Source organism: Mirounga leonina, unplaced genomic scaffold, assembly GCF_011800145.1.
Source record: "Mirounga leonina isolate KUSES-001 unplaced genomic scaffold, KU_Mleo_1.0 Mir_82, whole genome shotgun sequence".
Lineage (NCBI taxonomy): Eukaryota > Metazoa > Chordata > Mammalia > Carnivora > Phocidae > Mirounga > Mirounga leonina.
Genome location: NW_023270825.1, coordinates 33,034,540 through 33,055,129, shown reverse-complemented (window position 1 = coordinate 33,055,129; position 20,590 = coordinate 33,034,540). Strand labels below are relative to the sequence as shown.

The following is a 20,590-nucleotide window of genomic DNA, read 5'->3' as shown; positions in this document are numbered from 1 at the left end:
CCCAGGTCGGTGGTTCTTAACTGGAGGTGATTTTGCCACAGGGAACCTTTACCGTCGTCTAGACACATTTTGATGGTGACCAATGGGGGTAGTGGTACTACTGGCATCCAGCAAGTAGAGCCCATGGATGCTGCTGAACATCCTACAGTGCACAGACCAGCCCCCACAACAAATTATCTGGCCCAAATGTCAATAGGGCTAAGACGGAGAAACCCTGTGCTAAAGAAAAACTCGTGGAGGAGCTAGAGGAAGCTTCTTGAATTACTACTTATTTTACGCATTTAAGAGAAAATAGGTCACATACACACTACAGCTGTTTTTTCTTTTTGGATGTAGCTAACAGTTTCTAAGGAATCTTGAAGACTATCTGGATTTCCTTGAAGACCCCACTGCTTATGGGTTGGCCCAGGTCAATAGGCGCATTCACTCGAGTTTTGGGCAACTGCTCTGGCCCTTGGCATCCTTCCCTTCTGGTTTCCAGAACTTGGTCCTAGCTGCTAGCTTTTGGGCGTCTTCTGCGGTGGCAGAGAATTCTGTGGGGACGTTACACACATGCACGTGTTTAAGTATGTCGTGGCTCTTTTTTAAACAAATGTTAGATCGTGTGACGCGCCTCACAGGACCCAGGAGTCGCCTCCAGGGGAATCAGATTTTCTTCAGGAGCTGACGGGCCCCCAGGGAGAGGAAGGCCAGGGGCTCTCCCGACAACAGCCCGCGTCCGACTGCGTCTCAGGGAAACCTCACGTCCCCACACAGCCCTTGCGTGGCCAGCACGAAGCAGTTGCAGCCTTCTTAGAGGTGCGCGAGTGCGCGCGACCCGCCGCTGGGAGCTGCGGAGCGGACCAATGAGTGGGCCCTCTCTCCACGCCGGCGCGGGATTGGGCGAACCGCGCCAGCCTCTCGGCCTAGCAGCGGGCGGGGCGCGCCGAGAAGGAACTGGGATAGGCGCGCCCGCAGCGCCAGCGTCCCGGGGGCGCGTGCGCGGTCTCGCGGTGGCCGCGGGGGCCGGTCTCGCGCGGTCTCGAGGTGGAGTGAGTCGCTGGCGGCGGCGGCGGCGACGGCGGCGACTGGCGGTGGGGCGGAGGCGGGGTCTAAGGATTGTGAGGTGGGGAATCGGGAGTTTCTGGATTCTTTATCCGGTGTTTTAAGTGCCGCAGGGGAGCTGTCGTTTGTGCAGTGTGTGGGAGCGGCCGGGGCGGGAGGATCGGCGGTCGCGGTGGCGCAGAGGTAAGAGGCGGACCAGCGGCAGCTGTTTGTGGCGATCTTAATCAACAGGTCCCGGGGAGCGCGTCGGGGGGAGGGGCGGCGGGGCTTGTCCCCTCCCCCACTCGCCGCTCTCTCGGCCCGGGAGGGACTCGGGGCTGCTGGGCTGGCTGCCCCGGGCGGCGTGAGCCCAACCTTTGTCCCTCGGGGGGACGCTGCCCGGCCCTGCCCGCTCCCTCTGCCTTGGCCTGGGACCACCTTGGCGGGGGCTCCAGCCAGCCCGGCCGGGGTTGCAGGGGACACGGCAGGGAGTCCCCTGCCCTCGGCGTCCCCCGGGCCCGGCTTCGCGCCTCCCTGGACTCCCTCTAAGGCCGGGCGGGGGAAATCGGTGGGGCGAACACTTTCCTTTAGAAGACGGAATGCAGTCAGCGTTCCTCTGCCTGACTCAGCTCCTGGTATTCGGTGCTTATTGCGTTCTTTGAACAAATAAACAGTTCCTACTTCCTTGTGTCCACTTTTAAAGAAAAGCCTCATCTCGTTAATGGTTTCTGGTAATTTACTTGAAGTTTGCAAGGTGAACTTTGAAGCCTGTAAATTATTATAACCCTCATTTAATGAAAGACGCTTTAAACAATCTTTGGCGTAAATTATGTAACTTCCTAATAATAGTAACTCACCTGTTTAGTTGATTGGCTTACAGTAATGTGTACGGAATTTAGGTTTCGGTCGGAAGGTTTTTCTTGGCAGTTGGCGCTAAAATTAAAATCTGATAGCTGAGAGGTTTTTAGAAGTAGCATACAGTGTGTGTTTTGTCTCCGTACTCCTTTAGAATTGTGAGAATTTAGATTTGAAATCCTGTAGAACAGGACTTTCGAAATTTTGATTCTCCTGACAAGGTAAAAGGTGTTAATATTTCCGATTTTTTAGAAAAAAGTAATTTCGTGCTTTAATGGTAGTATCCTAATTATGCCTTTGGATTATACCAGAAGTTAATAACCTATTAAATTCCGCAATAGGAACAAATGACATGTGGTTATTGGTGTCTTTTGAAGTTTAAGTATTGGTAATGAAATTGTTAAGTAAGCTTTTTTGGATTAGGAACTACTGGTTTTTTACTAGTTCCCTGTGGACATGGCATATGAAGTTTTAAAAGGCTCTTTAAACTATTGTAATAGGCTAAAGCTATTAAATTATAATGTAAGATCTTTATAGATGAAACAGGCAAAAATACGAAAAGCAATTCATTATTTTATCTTTGCTAAAAAGGACTAAGTAAATTTTACCATGTATTTAAATGACTTTTGGCTAGACAAAACACCAGTTTACTTGACAAGTAAAGATGGCCTCATTAATAATATTAACTTGTCTTAGAATATTAAAACGGGGGCGCCTGGGTGGCTCAGTCGGTTCAGCGACTGCCTTCGGCTCAGGTCATGATCCCGGAGTCCCGGGATGGAGTCCCGCATCAGGCTCCCTGCTCGGCAGGGAGTCTGCTTCTCCCTCTGACCCTCCCCCCTCTCATGTGCTCTCTCTCATTCTCTCTCTGTCAAAAAAAAAAAAAAAAAATCTTTAAAAAAAAGTTCAAGGGGGCGCCTGGGTGGCTCAGTTGGTTAAGCGACTGCCTTCGGCTCAGGTCATGATCCCAGGGTCGTGGGATCGAGTCCCACATCGGGCTCCCTGCTCGGCAGGGAGTCTGCTTCTCCCTCTGCCCTCTTCCCTCTTGTGCTCTCTGTCTCTCATTCTCTCTCTCGCAAATAAATAAAACCTTAAAAATTAAAAAAATAATAAAAAATAATTTAAAAAAGAATATTAAAATGGGAGAGTTTTACTTGAGGGTGACCTGAGTCAGTATGGTGGGTTTAGCTCTTTATAGGCTCTTTCTGATTTATGATCTTGATTAAAAAGTTCAGCACAAACATAACAAGAAATTTGGTCCATTATATGTATCAATATACTAAGATGTTCTGTTTCTCTGATAGTTTCTGATTTCAGGGTGTCTGGGGAAAATTTCTCAACATAACGTTCTTTAGAATATAATTTTTGACTATATATTTATTGAATGATAGAGTTCTTGAGTTAAGAAATAATCTTAGTGTTGTATAGCTTAACCTCTTCATTTTCCAGGAAAAGGAAGTGAGGTTTGTAGAGTTAAGTAGTCCACAGTTTGACTGCTTGTTAGTGGCAGAGTTGGAACTAAATACTAGAATACTTGTCTCCAGATTCCAAGTACAGTGCTCTTTTCACTATATACTATTATTAGATAAACAAACCAATAAAATATTCTTCTCAAACTCAGGTATGTATTTAGCAGGGTTGATTCTTTCCTCTATGCATTTCTCTCTTATTTTAACAACCACCGACCACCATTAATTCATTCCCCTGCAAAAGGGTTGTTTTCAGTTTTTCAGTATTCCAAACAGTGTTTAGTGAGTATCTTTGTGCATGTCTCCTCAGACACATGTGTGAGGGTTTCCTATAATGTATACCTACCCTAATTGGAATTGCTGGGCCATAGGTTGATGTGCATTTTAAGCTTTACTAGCTGCAGCCAAATTACCCTCTAATGTTTAACAATTTATAACAGTATAGAAATCATCTTTGCTCACGCTTGGATTTGTCTGATTGGCATGGTCAGATTTTTAAATTTTTGCCAATCTGATAAATGATATTTCATTTTCCTTGTTTTAAAAAGATTTTAACTTTATTTTTAATTTACATGAAATGAAATTTTGTTTTGTTTTGTTTTTGTACAATTCTTGTTGTACAGTTGTTTTGACAAATGCATAGATCTGTGTACCTACCAAAATCAGGTATAGGTCCAGCACCTATAAAATTCCCTTAAGCTGCCCTTCTATAATCAACCCTTCCCTCACCTGTAATCCTTGGCAATTAATGATCTGTCTTTCCCTATAGTCTGTCTTTTCTAGACTGTCATATAAATAGAATCATTCAGCCTTTTGAGTCTGGTTTCTTTCATTTAGCATAATACAGTTGAGTATTCATCCATGTTGTGAGTGTATCAGCAGTTCCTTCTGTTTTACTGCTGAATGTAGTATTCCATTGTAGGGATGTACCACAGTTTGTTCACCAGTTGAAGGATATTTGAGTTAGTTTTAAAATTTTTAAAAATTTTTTTAACTCTGTAAAAGTTGCTATAAATCTCGGGGAACCGGTTTTTGTGTGAACATAAGTCTTCATTTCTGGGTTATATGGAAGTGTATGTTTAACTTTACTTAAAAAACGGTCTGTGGTAGGTAGAATAAAGATATCCTAATCCCTGGAACCTGTGAATAAACTAGATTACAGCAAAGGCAAATTAAAGTTGCAGTGGAATTAAGGTTGCTAATCAACTGACTTTAAAATAGAGAGTATGCTGGTTTACCCAGGTGGATCCAGTGTATCACAAATGTCCTTAAAAGGGAAAAAGAGAAGTAGTAGAGTAAGAAAGAAAAGATCTAAAAACAGAAGCCGCTCCAGATAGATGAAGAGTTCTTGGTTTTGAGGATGGAGAGAAGAGCCTTAAGCGAAGGATGTGGTGGTCTCTAGAAGCTGGAAAAGGCTAGGACATGGATTAATGTTTGGAGCCTCCAAAAGAGAACGCAGCTCTGCCAGCATCTTGATTTTAGCCCAGGGAGACCTAGGTCAGATTTTTAATGTACAGAACAGTAAAATAATAAATTTGTGTTATTTTTAAACAACCAAGTTTGTGGTAATTTGTTACAACAGCAAATTGTTTTTTTCCGAAGAGGCTGAACTGCTTTATATTCCTACCAGCAATGTATGAAGAATGTTCCAGTTATTTTACATCCTCATCACTTTGTATGGTCAGTTTTTTTAGTTTTACATTCTGATAGGTTTGTAGCAGTTTCTCACTGTGGTTTTTATTTGCATTTTCTCATGACTAATGATGTTGAATATCTTTTCATATGCTTATCTGCCATCTGTATATCTTCTTTGGTGAAGTGAAATCTTTTGTCCATTTTATTTTTTATTATTTTTTTAAAAGATTTTATTATTTGACAGAAACACAGCGAGAGAGGGAACACAAGCAGGGGGAGTGGGAGAGGGAGAAGCAGACTCCCCGCTGAGCAGGGAGCCCGACGTGGGGCTCGATCCCAGGACCCTGGGATCATGACCTGAGCTGAAGGCAGACGCTTAACGACTGAGCCACCCAGGCGCCCCTCTTTTGTCCATTTTAAAATTGGATTTTCTAAATGTTGACTTTTGAGAGTTTTTCATAGTCCATTGTCTGACAGGTGATTGTTACAAAGATTTTCTCCAGTCTGTTGCTTGCCTTTTCCATCCTCTTAACAGTGGCTTTTGAAGTACAGAGGTTTTATATTTTGATGAAGTCCAGAGTATTAGCATTTTTTTATGGATCTTCTGACATTGTATATAAGCACTTTTTGTCTAATCCAAGGTCACAAAGGTTTCTCCTATGTTATCTTTTACAAGTATTATAGTTTTATATTTTATATTTAGATCGGTGTTCCATTTTGTGTTAATTTTTATTATAAAGAGAATTTTGGGTTGAGTTTCATTTATTTGTCCAATTGTCCCATGACCATTTGTTGAAAAGACTTTCCTTTCTCCATGGAATTGCCCTTGTCTCCTGGTCAAAAACCCTTTACATTTTTGTGGGTCTCTTTCTAGACTTCTGTGTTTCATTGATATACTTATCCTTTGCTACTATCAGTGTCTTGATTACTGTAGTTTTAAAATAAGTCTTGAAATCAGGTAATGTGAGTTCCCCAACTTGTATTCTTTTTTTTTTTTTTTTAGATTTTATTTATTTATTTGAGACAGAGAGAATGAGAGAGAGAGAGAGCACATGAGAGGGGGGAGGGTCAGTGGGAGAAGCAGGCTCCCCGCTGAGCAGGGAGCCCGATGCGGGACTCGATCCAGGACTCCAGGATCATGACCTGAGCTGAAGGCAGTCGCTCAACCAACTGAGCCACCCAGGCGCCCCCCCAACTTGTATTCTTTTCAAAAAATTGTTTTAGCTATTTTAGTTCTTTTGCCTTTCCGTATAAATTTTAGGATTAGCTTGTTGATATCCACAAAAAAAAATCTGCTAGGGTTTTGATTAGGATTGTGCTTAATCTATAGGTCGACTTGAGGATAATTGACATTTTAACAAAATTGAGTTTTCCAATCTATGAACATAGTATTTTCCTCCATTTATTTAGGTCTTTGCTTCCTTTCATGAATGTTTTGTAGTTTTCAGCATATAGATCCTGCAAATATTTTATTAAATCTATACCTAAGTATTTCAGTTTTCTTGGTCCTATTATAAAGGATCTTTAAAAAAAACGTGGGTTTTGGGGTGCCTGGGTGGCTCAGTTGGTTAAGCATCTGCCTTTGGCTCAGGTCAGGTCCTGGGATGGAGCCTTGCATCCCCGCAGAGCAGGGAGCCTGCTTCTCCCTCTCCTTCTCCCCCTGCTTGTGCGCCTATGCGCTCTTTCTGTGAAATAAAATCTTAAAAAAAACAAACGTGGGTTTCCAATTGATCGTTGCTAGTATATTGAATTACAGTTGATTTCTTTTGTATTGACTTTGTATCCTCAGTTTTTATGAAACTCATTTATTCTAGGGGTTTTTTTGGGGGTAGATTTCTTAGGATTTTCTAAGTTGACAGTCCTGTTGTCTGTGACTAAAGAACTGTTTCTAATCTGTATACCTTTTCTTTTTCTTGATTTATTGCACTAACTGCACATCTCACAGTCTAGTGAGAAGTTTGAATAGGAGGAATGAAAGGGAACATCTTTGCCTTGTTTGCAGTCTTAAAAGGAGAACATTCAAGAGACCCGCTTTGGGGATCCCCACTGAGTGGGGAGTCTACTTGAGATTCTCTCTTCCTCCTCCCCACCCCCACACTCACTTGCTCACTTCTCTAAAATAAATAAGTCTTTTTTAAAAATTATAAATATGATGTTACCTGTAGGTAATTTTGTAGGTTCTCTAAAGCAGGTTAAGGAAGTTTCCTCCAAGGTATTGCCTAGGATTTTTATCGTGAGTAGATGTTGAATTTTGTCAAATGCATTTTCTTTTTTTTTTTTTTTTAAGATTTTTATTTATTTATTTGACAGAGAGAGACACAGCGAGAGAGGGAACACAAGCAGGGGGAGAGGGAGAGGGAGAAGCAGGCTTCCCGCTGAGCAGGGAGCCCGATGTGGGGCTCGATCCCAGGACCCTGGGATCATGACCCGGGCCGAAGGCAGACGCTTAACGACTGAGCCTCCCAGGCGCCCCGCATTTTCTGCATCTATTGAGATAATCATGTGGATTTCTTATGTTTAATTTGTTAGTATGGTGACTTACACTGATTAATTTTTGGTTCTAGGAAAGCTCTGTAGTTGTTTCAAACAAAATAATTTTGGATTATTCTTTGATTTATATACATTAACATTCTTAAAAATGAAGAAGGAAACCAAATATAAGATTTTGTGAACTAAAGTGTTTATAAAGTCAGAGGAGTCAAGATGTTCCTTAACAATTATGTAAATTTTACACGTTGGTACAACTTAAGTTTTCTTGATCTGTACTGGAGCTTATAAACTGTAGTTTACCACTGCAGGATTCCTGTTTAAAATTAATAAATGAAGAAAGAAAATATTATTTGTATCATTATAATCAAACATTCTTCATTCTGAGTTAATTTAGGAAAGTTGTTTATTTAAAGATTTTATTTATTTATTTGACAGAGAGATAGCAAAAGAGAGAGAGTGTGCACAAGCAGAGGGAGAGGGAGAAGGAGAAGCAGGCTCCCTGCTGAGCAAGGAGCCCAAAGCAATGTGAATCAGTGCGGGGCTCTATCCCAGGACCCTGGGATCATGACCAGAGCTGAAGGCAGACTCTTAACCAACCGACTGAGCCAACCAGGCGCCCCAGGAAAGTTGTTTATTTAAACAATACATTTATATTTAAATGCCGAAGTATATTTTGAATGAAGATAAAATTATTTAATTGGTTTTTTTACTTGGAGTAAAAGCAATGGGAATTTTGAAAAAAACACAGCAACAAAAACCCAGGCTCCTTTCTCACGCCAGAAAATCAACTGTAGACCTTTGAGAAATTACATATATGTTTGTTTTAGAGTAGAATGAATTCAGTGAATGTATTAAATCATAAAGTGTGAAGTGAAATATAAATTACTTATTAGAAAAAACCAGGCTCCCTTTTGCTCTACAGAAGATGTTCATGAAAAATTTGGGTGCATGGTAAAAAAGATGCATGCTCATAACACTTTGAATTGTGAAATTTTCCTCCATCAATTCAAACTACAGAAGACAGTTTAATTATGAAAATAAGGTTTCAGTAATCTCATAATTAAGCTGTTTAATTTTATCATTTTTATAAGTTTGGGCTTATATGATTTAATCAAAATATTCAAGCAATTTGGCCTTTTGTCTCGTATAATTTTAAAGTTCCTTTATTAGGTTAATAGTTTTCCCAAAAACCCTAAACATTGAAGTTTTGAGGCCTCTGAAGTTCTTTTTTTTTTTTAAGATTTTTTTAAATTTATTTATTTGACAGAGAGAGACACAGCGAGAGAGGGAACACAAGCGGGGGTAGGATGGGAGAGGGAGAAGCAGGTTTCCTGCAGAGCAGGGAGCCTGATGCGGGGCTCGATCCCAGGACCCTGGGATCATGACCTGAGCCGAAGGCAGAGGCCCAACGACTGAGCCACCCAGGCGCCCCGAGGCCTCTGAAGTTCTTGGCATTTTTGATCCTTTTAGGCAGGGGTTAACAACTTTCTGTAACAGGCCAGATAGTAAATATTTATGCTTTGGGGGCCATATCATTTCTGTTGCAAGTACTCAACTCTGCTGTGACAGTGCAAAGGCAACCAAAGAAGTGAATAAATATTCCAATAAAACTTTATAAAAACAGTGTGTGCCTGATTTGACCTATGGGCTTAGTTTGCCTACTTTTGTTTTAGGCAAAAAGTCAGCAGGAGAAATGAAAGTAATTATAGTAGTCTAGTGGAAGAACCTTAGGATCAGCTGAATTGGGAAGTTAGTCCATTCTGTAATTCCCAGCCAAGCTCTGTTTCCTCATCTTATAACATGTAGCCACCTCAGAAGATGATTGAAAAGATTAAAATAAGGTATGGAAGGCACAGAGTGAAATTTTCTGGCACATAGTAGATACTTAATATTTGCTTCTCTTCATCCAGTTTCATTACTGCACAATGCTTTGTGACAAATCGACAGATATGAAATAATTAAGGAGATTCAGCATTTTTACAGTTTGTAGTATATCTAAATACTCCAAATATTAGAAATTATTAGAATAAGAATTATAAATAATTGTATTTGTATTTATAGCTAAATTGTGTTAAATTATGGGTTTTTTTTTTTTATTTAAGTTATAACTGCTTGGCTTCACAATAGTATCAGAAACTTCACATCAAAAAACTGAGAATTTGTGTTGAAATATGATTTCATATTTTGAAGGTTTTACATTGTCACAGAAAATGTTTGATAATGTCACTTAAAATGCATTAATTTGGGGGCATCTGGGTGGCTCAGTGGGTTAGCGTCCAACTCTTGATTTCCGCTCAGGTCATGATCTCAGGGTGGTGGGATCCGTTTGGGGCTCTGTGCTCTGCAGTGAGTCTGCTGTCCCTTTCCCTCCCCTTTGCCCCCCCCCCACTGCTCTTGCGTGCGCACTAAGTAAAAATCTTTTTTTTTTTTAAGATTTTTTATTTATTCATTTGAGACACAGAGAGAGAGAGAGAGAGAGAGAGAGAAAGCATGAGCAGGAAGAGAGGCAGAGGCCGAGGGAAAAGCAGGCTCCTCGCTGAGCCAGGAGCCCGATGTGGGGCTCGATCCCAGGACCCTGGGATTATGACCCGAGCCGAAGGCAGATGCCCAACCATCTGAGCCACCCAGGTGCCCCAAGTAAAAATCTTTTTAAAAAAATGCACTACTTTGATTTGACCTAAGAAGTAGCCTTTCTGTATTTTGCTTGTATGCTTCAGAAGTTCATTTAACACTGCATTCATTTAAGGTGCCTGGGTGGCTCAGTACGTTAAGCATCTGCCTTCTGCTTAGGTCATGATCACAGGTTCCTGGGACCCAGCCCTGCATCAGGCTCCCTGCTCATGGGGAGCCTGCTTCTTCCTCTTCTCCTCACTCATGCTCTCTCTCACTATCTCTCTCTCTCTCTCAAATAAGTAAATAAAATCTTAAAAAGCAGTTTAAAATAATTGCCTCAGGGTGCCTGGGTGGCTCAGTCGTTAGTTGTTTGCCTTTGGCTCAGGTCATGATGGGGGGGGGGGGGGCGGTTGTGGGATCAAGCCCCACATCGGGCTCCCTGCTCTGCAGGAAGCCTGCTTCTCCCTCTCCCAGTCCCCCTGCTTGTGCTCCTTCTCTCACTGTCTTTCTGTCAAATAAATAAAAATCTTTAAGAAAAAATAAAAATAAAATAATTGCCTCCTGTGAGTGTACTCTGCTGGAAATTGTATAAATTCCACTTTATTAATACTGGACTAGCACATTTAACTACTGTTAATGTTTTGCGAATCTGATGGTTCTTTGGACCCTTCCCCTGAAACACACAATGTTATGTATATAGTATCAGGGGATTCATGGAAATTAGGTTGTGAACCCCAGTTTTAAACCTCTAACCCCGGTGATTCATCTAAGGACTATACAAGTGACCTGCAGATGATTTTCAAAATGATTCACTTTAAAAGAAATCAATAGATACTTAAGAGTTTATGAAAGGAAATTTGATAATTCTTTGTAGGCATCTTGAAGGGACAGTGTTCTTTATATACCTTACCGATTTATACTTTATAACTTCTCCTTTTACACTTAAACTTTATGGTAAGAGTAGTAATTCATTTGGCTAAATCACAGTATTTTTTGCTTTCTCCTAACTCTTACTAGAACAGTACCCCTTCCCTGTCTCTTAATGTGTTATGCAGTATGTATATTCTTTGTATATATTTTAAATATTAACTGCTACATTGTAAGGTTTTTATCAGTATTCTCCCTTTTACAAATGAGGAAACAGAGGCTTGGAGAGATTAACTGTTTTATCCAAAGTCTTATTGCAAGCGATAGCAAGGATTTAAATTCAGTTTATTTGACTCCAAAGCCCGTGGATTTTTCTACTTTGCCTGTATTTTAGCCTGTCTTAAGGCTTATTTTAACAGTGTCTTTTTTGTAAAATGAAAATCCTTTTGAGGAAAGCTGTTTTTGATTTAGTGTTTAAAATGTACTTGAATTAAAGTGAAGAATCTTGAACCTGTAAATTGCAAGCTCCTTAAGGGTACGAGCTGTTAGTATCTCACTGCCTAATATGGCACAGAGGAGATGCTTGTTCCCAATTTGCACTTTTTTTTATTATGTTATGTTAATCACCATACATTACATCATTAGTTTTTGATGTAGTGTTCCATGATTCATTGTTTGCGTATAACACCCAGTGCTCCATGCAGTACGTGCCCTCTTTAATACTCATCACCAGGCTAACCCATCCCCCCACCCCCTCCCCTCTAGAACCCTCAGTTTGGTTCTCAGAGTCCATAGTCTCTCGTGGTTCATCTCCCCCTCTGATTCCCCCCCTTCATTTCTCCCTTCCTACTATCTTCTTTTTTTTTTTTTTAATATATAATGTATTATTTGTTTCAGAGGTACAGGTCTGTGATTCAGCAGTCTTACACAATTCACAGCGCTCACCATAGCACATACCCTCCCCAGTGTCTATCACCCAGCCACCCCAAACCTCCCACCCCCCACCACTCCAGCAACCCTCAGTTTGTTTCCTGAGATTAAGAATTCCTCATATCAGTGAGATCATATGATACATGTCTTTCTCTGATTGACTTATTTTGCTCAGCATCATTTACTTGTTTAAACTTTAGCTTTGCTGGTGAGCTTAATACCAGAGACTGTTCTAACCTAGTCACCCCCTGTAATGTGTTAGAATTTGAGATTCAAAATACAATTCCGTTGATCCTATGTCGGCCATAAGTGTGTTTAATGGGGGTGGGGGTGTCTAACTTTCACGTGTTCTTGATTAACTTTCTCTGTAAAGATATAGATACAAACAGATAAATTTGCTAATGGCTTTTTCTTGCTTTTCCTAGGGTCTTTACTGATAGGCATTACGGTGCAGTTACCGTCTTTGCATGGAGTAAGTACTCAGGCTATAGAGTCAGACTTAGGCTGCAATACCTTCTTGTCTTGGGTGTGACTCTGGGCATGTTAACTCATCAAAGTCTGCCTCCTTATTTGTAGAATGGGGATTGTATTAGTGCCTGATTCAGAGGGATGTAGAGGAGGAAAAGACTTTTTCTGTCCTTGTAGGTTCACTGAAACAAAAGACAGATTAACAGGAAAAATAACCTATTACTAACTGTGCATATTGAGACCTTCATAGAAAAGAATTGACCCAAAGAAGCAGTGAGACTGAGCAATAAATTGTGGAGAAGTGACAAGACAAAGGAAAAGACGTTTAGGCCTTTAGGAGATGTAAATTGTGGGAATGTAAATATGTGGGGAAACTAATGAAAGATAAAATTTAGTAAGGTTTGTTATACAGATTTAAGCTGGTGCCTTCTCCATTGATGAGAGTAACCTCCCAGGATTAAGAGTTCTCTCTCTGTTATCTTTACAAAAGGAAACTTATGCCCTGCTTTTTAGCTGGGTGAGGGGAGAGCCCAGAGTCCTCCCCCCCTCCCCCGGCCGCTGTGTCTGCTGTTTCTTAATTGCCTTTAGCTCAAAAAAATCCTTATGTCAAAGTGTCACATTTTGGGTGGCATATTGTGATCCCCTTCAGAGCCTTACTTTGAGGATTAACTGAGATGCCATATCAAGAATGGTTAGCATAGGGGCACCTGGGTGACTTAATTAAGCATCTGACTTGATCTCGGCTCAGGTCTTGATCGCAGGGTCTTGAGTTCACGCCCCGACTTGGGCTCCATGCTGGGTGTAGAGCCTACTTTAAAAAAAATTTAAAAAGGTTAGCATAGTGCCTTGGTGTGTATTAAGCACTCCATAAATGTTAGATAAGAGGTAGGTAGAAGGGCGCCTGGTGGCTCAGATGGTTAAGCGTCTGCCTTCGGCTCAGGTCATGATCCCAGGGTCCTGGGATCGAGTCCCACATCGGGCTCCCGGCTCAGCGGGGAGCCTGCTTCTCCCTCTGACCCTCTCCCCTCTCATGCTGTTTCTCTCTCACTCGCTCTCTAAAAAATAAATAAAATCTTTAAAAAAAAAAAAAAGAGGTAGGTAGAATACAAGCCTGTTTTGTGACATTCACATGGAATATCAGTGAACTGCATTTTAATAAATTATATTTTAATATATTTTGAGTAGATTGTGTGATTATCAATAATCTGATTAAGCAATTTTATAGGAATTGTGTGAATCAGGTGTCATAGACTGAGTCAGTGATGAAGAATTGTAATTGTTGAAATAATGTTCTGTTCATCTCTGAAATAACAGTGAAAGTCAGTGGGAAATAATGTTGCCTTATTTAAAAACAGCTTACATATGTAGTGAGATCAAGTTTTACTTTTTTTTTTTTTTAAGATTTTATTTATTTGTCAGAGAGAGCACAAGCGCAGAGGTGGGGGGTGGGAAGTGGCAGGCAGAAGGAGAAGCAGGCTCCTGGCTGAGCAAGGAGCCCAACGCAGGACTCGATGAAGGACCCTGGGATCATGAACTGAGCTGAAGGCAGACGCTTAACTGCCTGAGCCACCCAGGCGTCCCAGGTTTTACCTGGTTTTATCAATTTCTCATTTGTTGACTCAAATTGTTGTAGAATGTTTTTCACTAGATCATTTTTACTACACATTTTTAAATAGGCATTCACAGAATTGAGTTTCATTACCATAATTTAAAGTCTTATATTTAAATAAAGCATTTGTCTAATTTTACAAATACCAATATGCTTGTCTTAATATTTTGTTTACTTTTTTTCCCCCTGTTGTGTGATGGACACCTTTCATATCTGTCTCTTACATTCTTTCCCATTTATACAAGTTTTCTTAGGATGCTCTTACTCTGCAGGTAATTCTTGTAGAATTTTCTGCAGTTGTAGTACAGCACTTATCAAGTAGCATTGCAGTATATAGGGGTTTTGTTTATTTGCTTATCTGATTTCCACACTATATTTTTAAGTTTCTTAAGGATAAAGACTCTGCCTTAGCAATCTTTTTCTTGTTGGCGACTATCCAAGATTTTGTACCAAGTGGGTACTTATATTATTGAATGAAAGTTTACTTTAATAACCCTTTTTATCTCCAGGATTTACAGTAATCTTTAAAATTGACCTTTTATTCTTATTTCTCTTGTTGCATAATATTCCCTTTATGTTTTCTTGCCTTCTGATACTATCTGGTCAGAGTCAGAACGTTATTCATGCCCTCCATCAGTGGTAGTTCAATGGATTCTAAACTTGGTGACATTTGTATCATCGGTCTTCTTTCTTAGATTCTTCTTTCCTGTTCTGATGATACAACCCTACTTCTGGTCCTGAAAATACTCTCCATTGCCCCTTCTTTAGTCTGATTTGTAGAGAGCAATAGATATGAATATTTATTATCAATTTTGCTTAATAATCTTGTTCTGGTAACTCAGAAATAGTTATTAGGTAGGCAAGGCAAACTGTTCTCATTTTTTTTATGGCCAGTTGTTGAATTGCATACCAATAAGTCATCTAGGTAGAGGTAATCATCTACTAATTTGCTGACCTTTAGAGCATATTTTTTTCTCTAGTAAGCTGTAAATCACTTGAGGTCAAAAGTTGCAATTCTTACAATGTGTTTTTACAGATCTGTAACTCGTGGTATATGTTTCAGGGAAAGTAATTGACTAAAGGATTGACACCCAAGATTAAAGGGGATGGAGAAAATCTATATAGAATAGGCATAGAAATGAGTATCAAGAAAGCAAAGCAATAGTCATGTGAGTCTGGTTAATTGGGATTTTTTGAGTTTATCATTGTGCATTATTAACATGATGAAAGAATGCTATCAAAATTATGAACGTGACTTTTATATTTTAAAGTGTAAGTGGTCCCTTTTGAAATTTTTCTTATTATTCCTCTTCTTCTTTTGGTAAACTGGTTTCCTCTCATTTTTAAATTAAAGATGTAATATATTTGTTGTGTGGCAGAGGAAGTCTTGGGTACGAAAGAGTCATGCTCCTAATGATTGCTTAAGTACTTCATTTAAGAATTCTTTTGGAGGGGGGGCGGGGCGCCTGGGTGCCTCAGTCGGTTAAGCGTCTGCCTTTGGCTCAGGTCATGATCCCAGGGTCCTGGGATCGAGTCCCACATCAGGCTCCCTGCTCAGCGAGAGCCTGCTTCTCCCTCTCCCTCTGCCTGCTGCTCTGCCTACTTGTGCTCTCTCTCTCAAATAAAACCTTTAAAAAAAGAAGAAATTTTTTTTAAGGAATTCTTATTTTATTGTTGTATTGTTTATGAAATTGTTTAGGGCTGTAGGGATAACATTTTGATTACTTCTTTTTGTGAAAAGATTCCAGAACTCTTGAAAGGCCTTTGTTGCTGCTGCTAATTTTTATAGGCTTTAAGACGGTAGTTGTAATTTAAAGTTTCTATGGGGTTTTTTCCTTTCAAAAAGGTAATATCTTTGTGTTTTTCCTCCAAATTATAAAAGCAACACATTTATTTTGGTCAGCATTTTGTAAGATATTCAAATAGTACATAAGTGCAAGTAAAAAAACCTGAGAGGTCTGTTTTCTTTGCTTTTTCAGAGATACTAGGCAAAAACAATATTGTGCATATTCTTCTAGATTTTTTGTTAATAACTTTATAAACATCCTTTATGTGCATTTGTAAAAGTGATATGATATATAAACACCATTCTGAAGCTATCTTTAGTCACTCGCTTTTGTTCCCTGTCAGCTCATACAGAGCTTCAACTCTAGCAGCCACATTAAAAAATTTTAGAAGAAACAGTTGAAATTTATTTTAATAGTATATTTTATTTAACATAATGTATAAAATATTACCATCTCAACAGACATTAAAAATAACTGAGATGTGTTACATCCATTTTTTTTCCCATATGGAGTCTTTGAAATCCCGTGTGTATTTTACACTGATGGCACATCTCAATTAGAATGATAAATTTTCATTGGAAATACTTGATCTGTGTTTAGATTTTATTAAATTTATAGTTGAAAACACAGATTAACATCCTTACATTGTTTCAAAGATACTTTATAGGATAGGTTTCTAGACAAAGAACTGATATATCAAAGGTTTATTTTAAATTTTTGGTAGACTGCAGAATTGTCCTTCATAGCATTGTACTGGTTTATAGAGTCAGCAGTACATAATATCTTTTCCTTTGTTGTTTCCAACACGGGCATGATTGGTCACTCAATTGGTCACTTATACCAGGGTAAATATTTTTACACATTTACGCTGCTTGTTTTTCTTCCTAGTCTAGTTGGAAGAAAAGGGTCACTCTCACTATAAATACTTCCTTGGGGAGACCAACAAAAAGCCAGACCTAGAAGTCATGAGAAGCTGTGAGGAATTAAGGTTGGGGGCAAGGATGCAAAAGAATAACTCAAAGAAGATGTAATCTGCTCTGGTACCAAGTAAATCAAGGTCTTAAAAAATTTACCCCCATGTACCCTTTCTTAGGAAGCTTTTAGAGATCTCTCAAGGAGAAGGGAGTAGATGAAGAGGAAAGAGGTGAGAAGAATTTCTTAGGATAAAGATGAATGAATGAAAATGATTTAGAGAATAAATTCAGATTGGAATATGCTTTTGTCAGATCCCATGCAGAAAACAAATGGCAAAATAAGCCTGAGCAGTGGAAGAGAGTTTAATGAAGGGACTGTTTACAAGGATATGCGTGGGTTGAGATAAGGAAACTAAGAAGCATTTCAGGGTTACCAACAGCGGAATGCCTGAGCCTAGGCCTGAATGGGCAAGGAAGGGACTAGTTACTACCTTAGGAGAGGAGCCACCTAGTGGGAACTGTGGCCTTAGAGGAACGTAACCTCTGCCAAATCACAGGAGGAAGCTGGAGGGATAAAGAACCCAGCCCTCTCTTCTCCCTCCCAGTGGGTACTTCTCCCTAGCCAAGCCCACCAGAAACTAGAAGATAAGAAAATATAAGTAATGCAGTCTGTGGAGGTCAACATTCTTAGACCTGGAGCAAATGGAGAAGGATGAGTGAATCTGGGCACAAAGAAAATATCCAGCTTAGAGCTAGAGAATGGAGGTCTCCAGAAAGGATATAACTTAAAAAAAAGGAAGAAACTGATAGGTTACCTGATTTATTTGAATATATACATTAAAGAGTATATTGAGTCTTCTACCAGAATGTATGGGGATATATAGTGATTTAACTAAAAAGGGAAATATAACTTAGGGAGAGAAGGAAATGTATAAATAAATGCTACAGCAGGGGCATAGATTAAGTACCGTAGAAGTGTAGGTTGTGGATGGGAGCAGGCAGGAGTAAGGAAGATTTCATAACACTCTTAATGGTAGAGGGAAATTTTAACAGATAAAGAATTGAACAGGAAGGATTTTTTTTTTTTTTCTGGGTATAAGAAACAAATATGTCAAAGATGTGGAGGTGGGAAGTTGCAGGGCTTGTACTGGAAATAGCAAGTAGTTTGATTCGGAAGATAAGGGAGGGAGAAATGGGGAAAGTATTCTAGGACTCATCAAGGGGAGCCATTTGAATGACAGGCTAAGGAACTTGAAATGGGTTCTCCAGAAGTTGTTAAAGTACCCTGGAGTCAAACAATTCAGTTTGAGACCCAGCTGTGCCATTTAGCTTTGTACATTGGACAGGTCAGTGTCTTTACTAAGCTAAGTTAGAAAATTCAGCAAGGAGATTGTTGTGAGGGTTAAATGAGATAATGCACACTAGGTACTTAGCACAGTGGAAGAATGGTACATAGTAAACCTGGGGTAAATAGTAGCTTAAGAAAAGGGAAAGGCAACAAAAACTTTTGAAAAGGGACACCCATGATAATAGGTGTGCTTTAGGAAAAGTTACTCAGCAGTTCAGTTGATCCTTGGACAACACAGGTTAGAACTGCCTGGGTCCACTTGTATGCAGGTTCTTCCCCCCCCCCCCCCCATAAATACAGTACAGTCCTATAGATGTATTTACTTCTCCTTCTGATTTCCTTAGTAACATTTCCTTTTCTCTATCTTTATTGTAAGGATAGAGTATATGATAAATGTAACATACAAAATATGTGTTAACTGTTTATATCATCAATAAGGTTTCCTGTCAACAGTAGGCTGCTGGTAGTTAGTATTTCTCAACCCACATGTTATTCAAGGGTCATCTGTGCAAAGTAAGTGGCAACTAGATCTAGAACAAGATGGGGGTGACTTGAAGTTCATAGAAAAACTCATGAGAGAGATAATATGAATATGATTTAAGGTAGTAGTATGAGAAGCTAGAGATATATGTGAGATATTATAGAGGGAGAATTGATGCTAGTTGGGGTAATTAATTATTAACATATTTAAGGATATTACAGTTACAATTTGAAATACTTAAATTTGACCCCAAGGGACAGCTAATTTATCTGAGATTAGTCTGTCTAGTCTGTTTTATTTTTATGATATTCATTTTTCAAGGTATAAATTAATATTTTATTATTAAAAACAGTTTGTCAAGGTAGGACATGTAGCTTAGTTTGGCAGCACATACTGAAATTGCAGCAATACAGAGTAGAGAGTAACATTTTTAAAATGTCACTAGAAACTGAAATGTTTGTAGCTTAGTGTCAGTTTTCAAATGAGGGGAAATTTATATGCATTTCTATCATTTCTCCACTTGACTACCTCTCCTTCACTGAGTATTTAGAAACTTTGAGCAATAGGTGCCATGCTACCAGAGTCTGGTGTTATAGTAAACTTGTAGTCTGTTAATATATAAGTGAAATTAATTACTGTGTCATTTTATGAAGCAGTCAGTTGAAGAGAAAAGATGAATTCTCTCTAATCATATTTTAAAAGTAAAAGAATGATGTAATTATGTGATTTTTGAAAGAAGTATGTAGACAGGGTGGTTTCATCTTAGATATAACTGACATTGCACTGTGGATCCACATAAGGGTTCACTGATCTGGATTTTAGTTTCTGTTCTATTACTTGTAGCTCTGTGACCTAACTTCCAATGTCTGCGTATCTTCTGGAAAATGGGGATCTCCAACCTGCTTACCTTTCAGGGAAACTGAAGTGAGTTCAGATGAGATAATGTGCTTGAATTTATTATGGAAACTGAAAAGCTTTACAAATGTAAGCTATGAATATGTAAATTACTTACAAATTTTCATTTCTTTGGTTTCCCTGCCTAGCCTGCCAAAAATTATCCTTTAAAATGGAATTTATCATCTTTCCAGTTCTCCCCATCCCCCTCTCCCTCCCAAGGAGAAAACCTTATTCTCTGAATTCTTCTATTTTAAGGTCCCATAATTTCTTCCAGGTTCAGTTGTCATGCTCAATGTTTTAGAATTATATTTGGCTACTGGTCTCCAAATCCTGTCAAGTTATCCTTTGTAATAACCATTGTTTGAAATTATCCCTTTTTCCTTCTTTCTGCTGCTTCCTTTATCCTCCCATGCATAAAGTATTAAAACATTATCTCTCTTGGCTACTCACATTTCCCCTGGTCAACTCTGGTTACAGTGTAGATTTAACTTTCTAAAAAGACAATTTTTGGTTCTTTTTTTAAAACTCAAATCCAGAGTTTCCCACTGCTTACAGGAGAAAATTCAAACAATTTAGCTTAGCATTCAGTCAACTCTGGCTTTATCTTCTATCTCTTACACTGGCTCTGTTCCTTATCAAGATTGTTCTTGTTCTCTTAACTAGGCCATATATATTCTTGATTGGTAGCAATATACTGGAAAGCCATATCACAAGTAATTTTATCCCACATGTTTAAAAATCCATTTCTGGTCAGTTTGAAAATGTTATAAATTACCTTTTGTCCTAGTACCTTTTCAAAAACTTGACTAACCTTTTGGACTCATTTAATCTTTTATTACCAAGTTGTTGAAGGTGATAAGGGGGAGTTCAAGTAACCAACCATTTGATATCTTTGATACTGTTTGGCTTTTAACCAATTCCTCCTGTGAATTTGTGGTCTTGAATATCTCCAAAGACCTTCAACTTTGTGTTTGATATAAGCAAATGGAGCATTTTCTCACTGAATTAAAAAAAAAAAGTTGTCAGTAATAACTTCTGAGCTAAATACTTTGTATGACTAGCCCAAAAATATTTGAGTTTTAACTTGTATTTACTTAGTTTTGGATATAGCTAAAGTTTTTTCTTTGAGAAGATGGTATATGGGCCATTCTTTCATTTTGTGGGGATTTTTTAATATGTGAATATATGAATTGTTTTGAATACA

At 39.1% G+C, this 20,590-nt stretch overlaps 1 protein-coding gene across 1 annotated transcript in view; it reads left to right on the top strand.

The window, feature by feature from the left end:
• Nucleotides 1-1,111: 1,111 nt before the first annotated feature.
• Nucleotides 1,112-20,590, top strand: part of MPP5 (membrane palmitoylated protein 5) — a 78,083-nt gene continuing 58,604 nt past the window's right edge. Inside the window, exon 1 of the mRNA XM_034992404.1 lies at nucleotides 1,112-1,227. The gene's annotated coding sequence lies outside the window, so the exon portion shown is untranslated. The remainder of the gene's footprint in view (nucleotides 1,228-20,590) is intronic.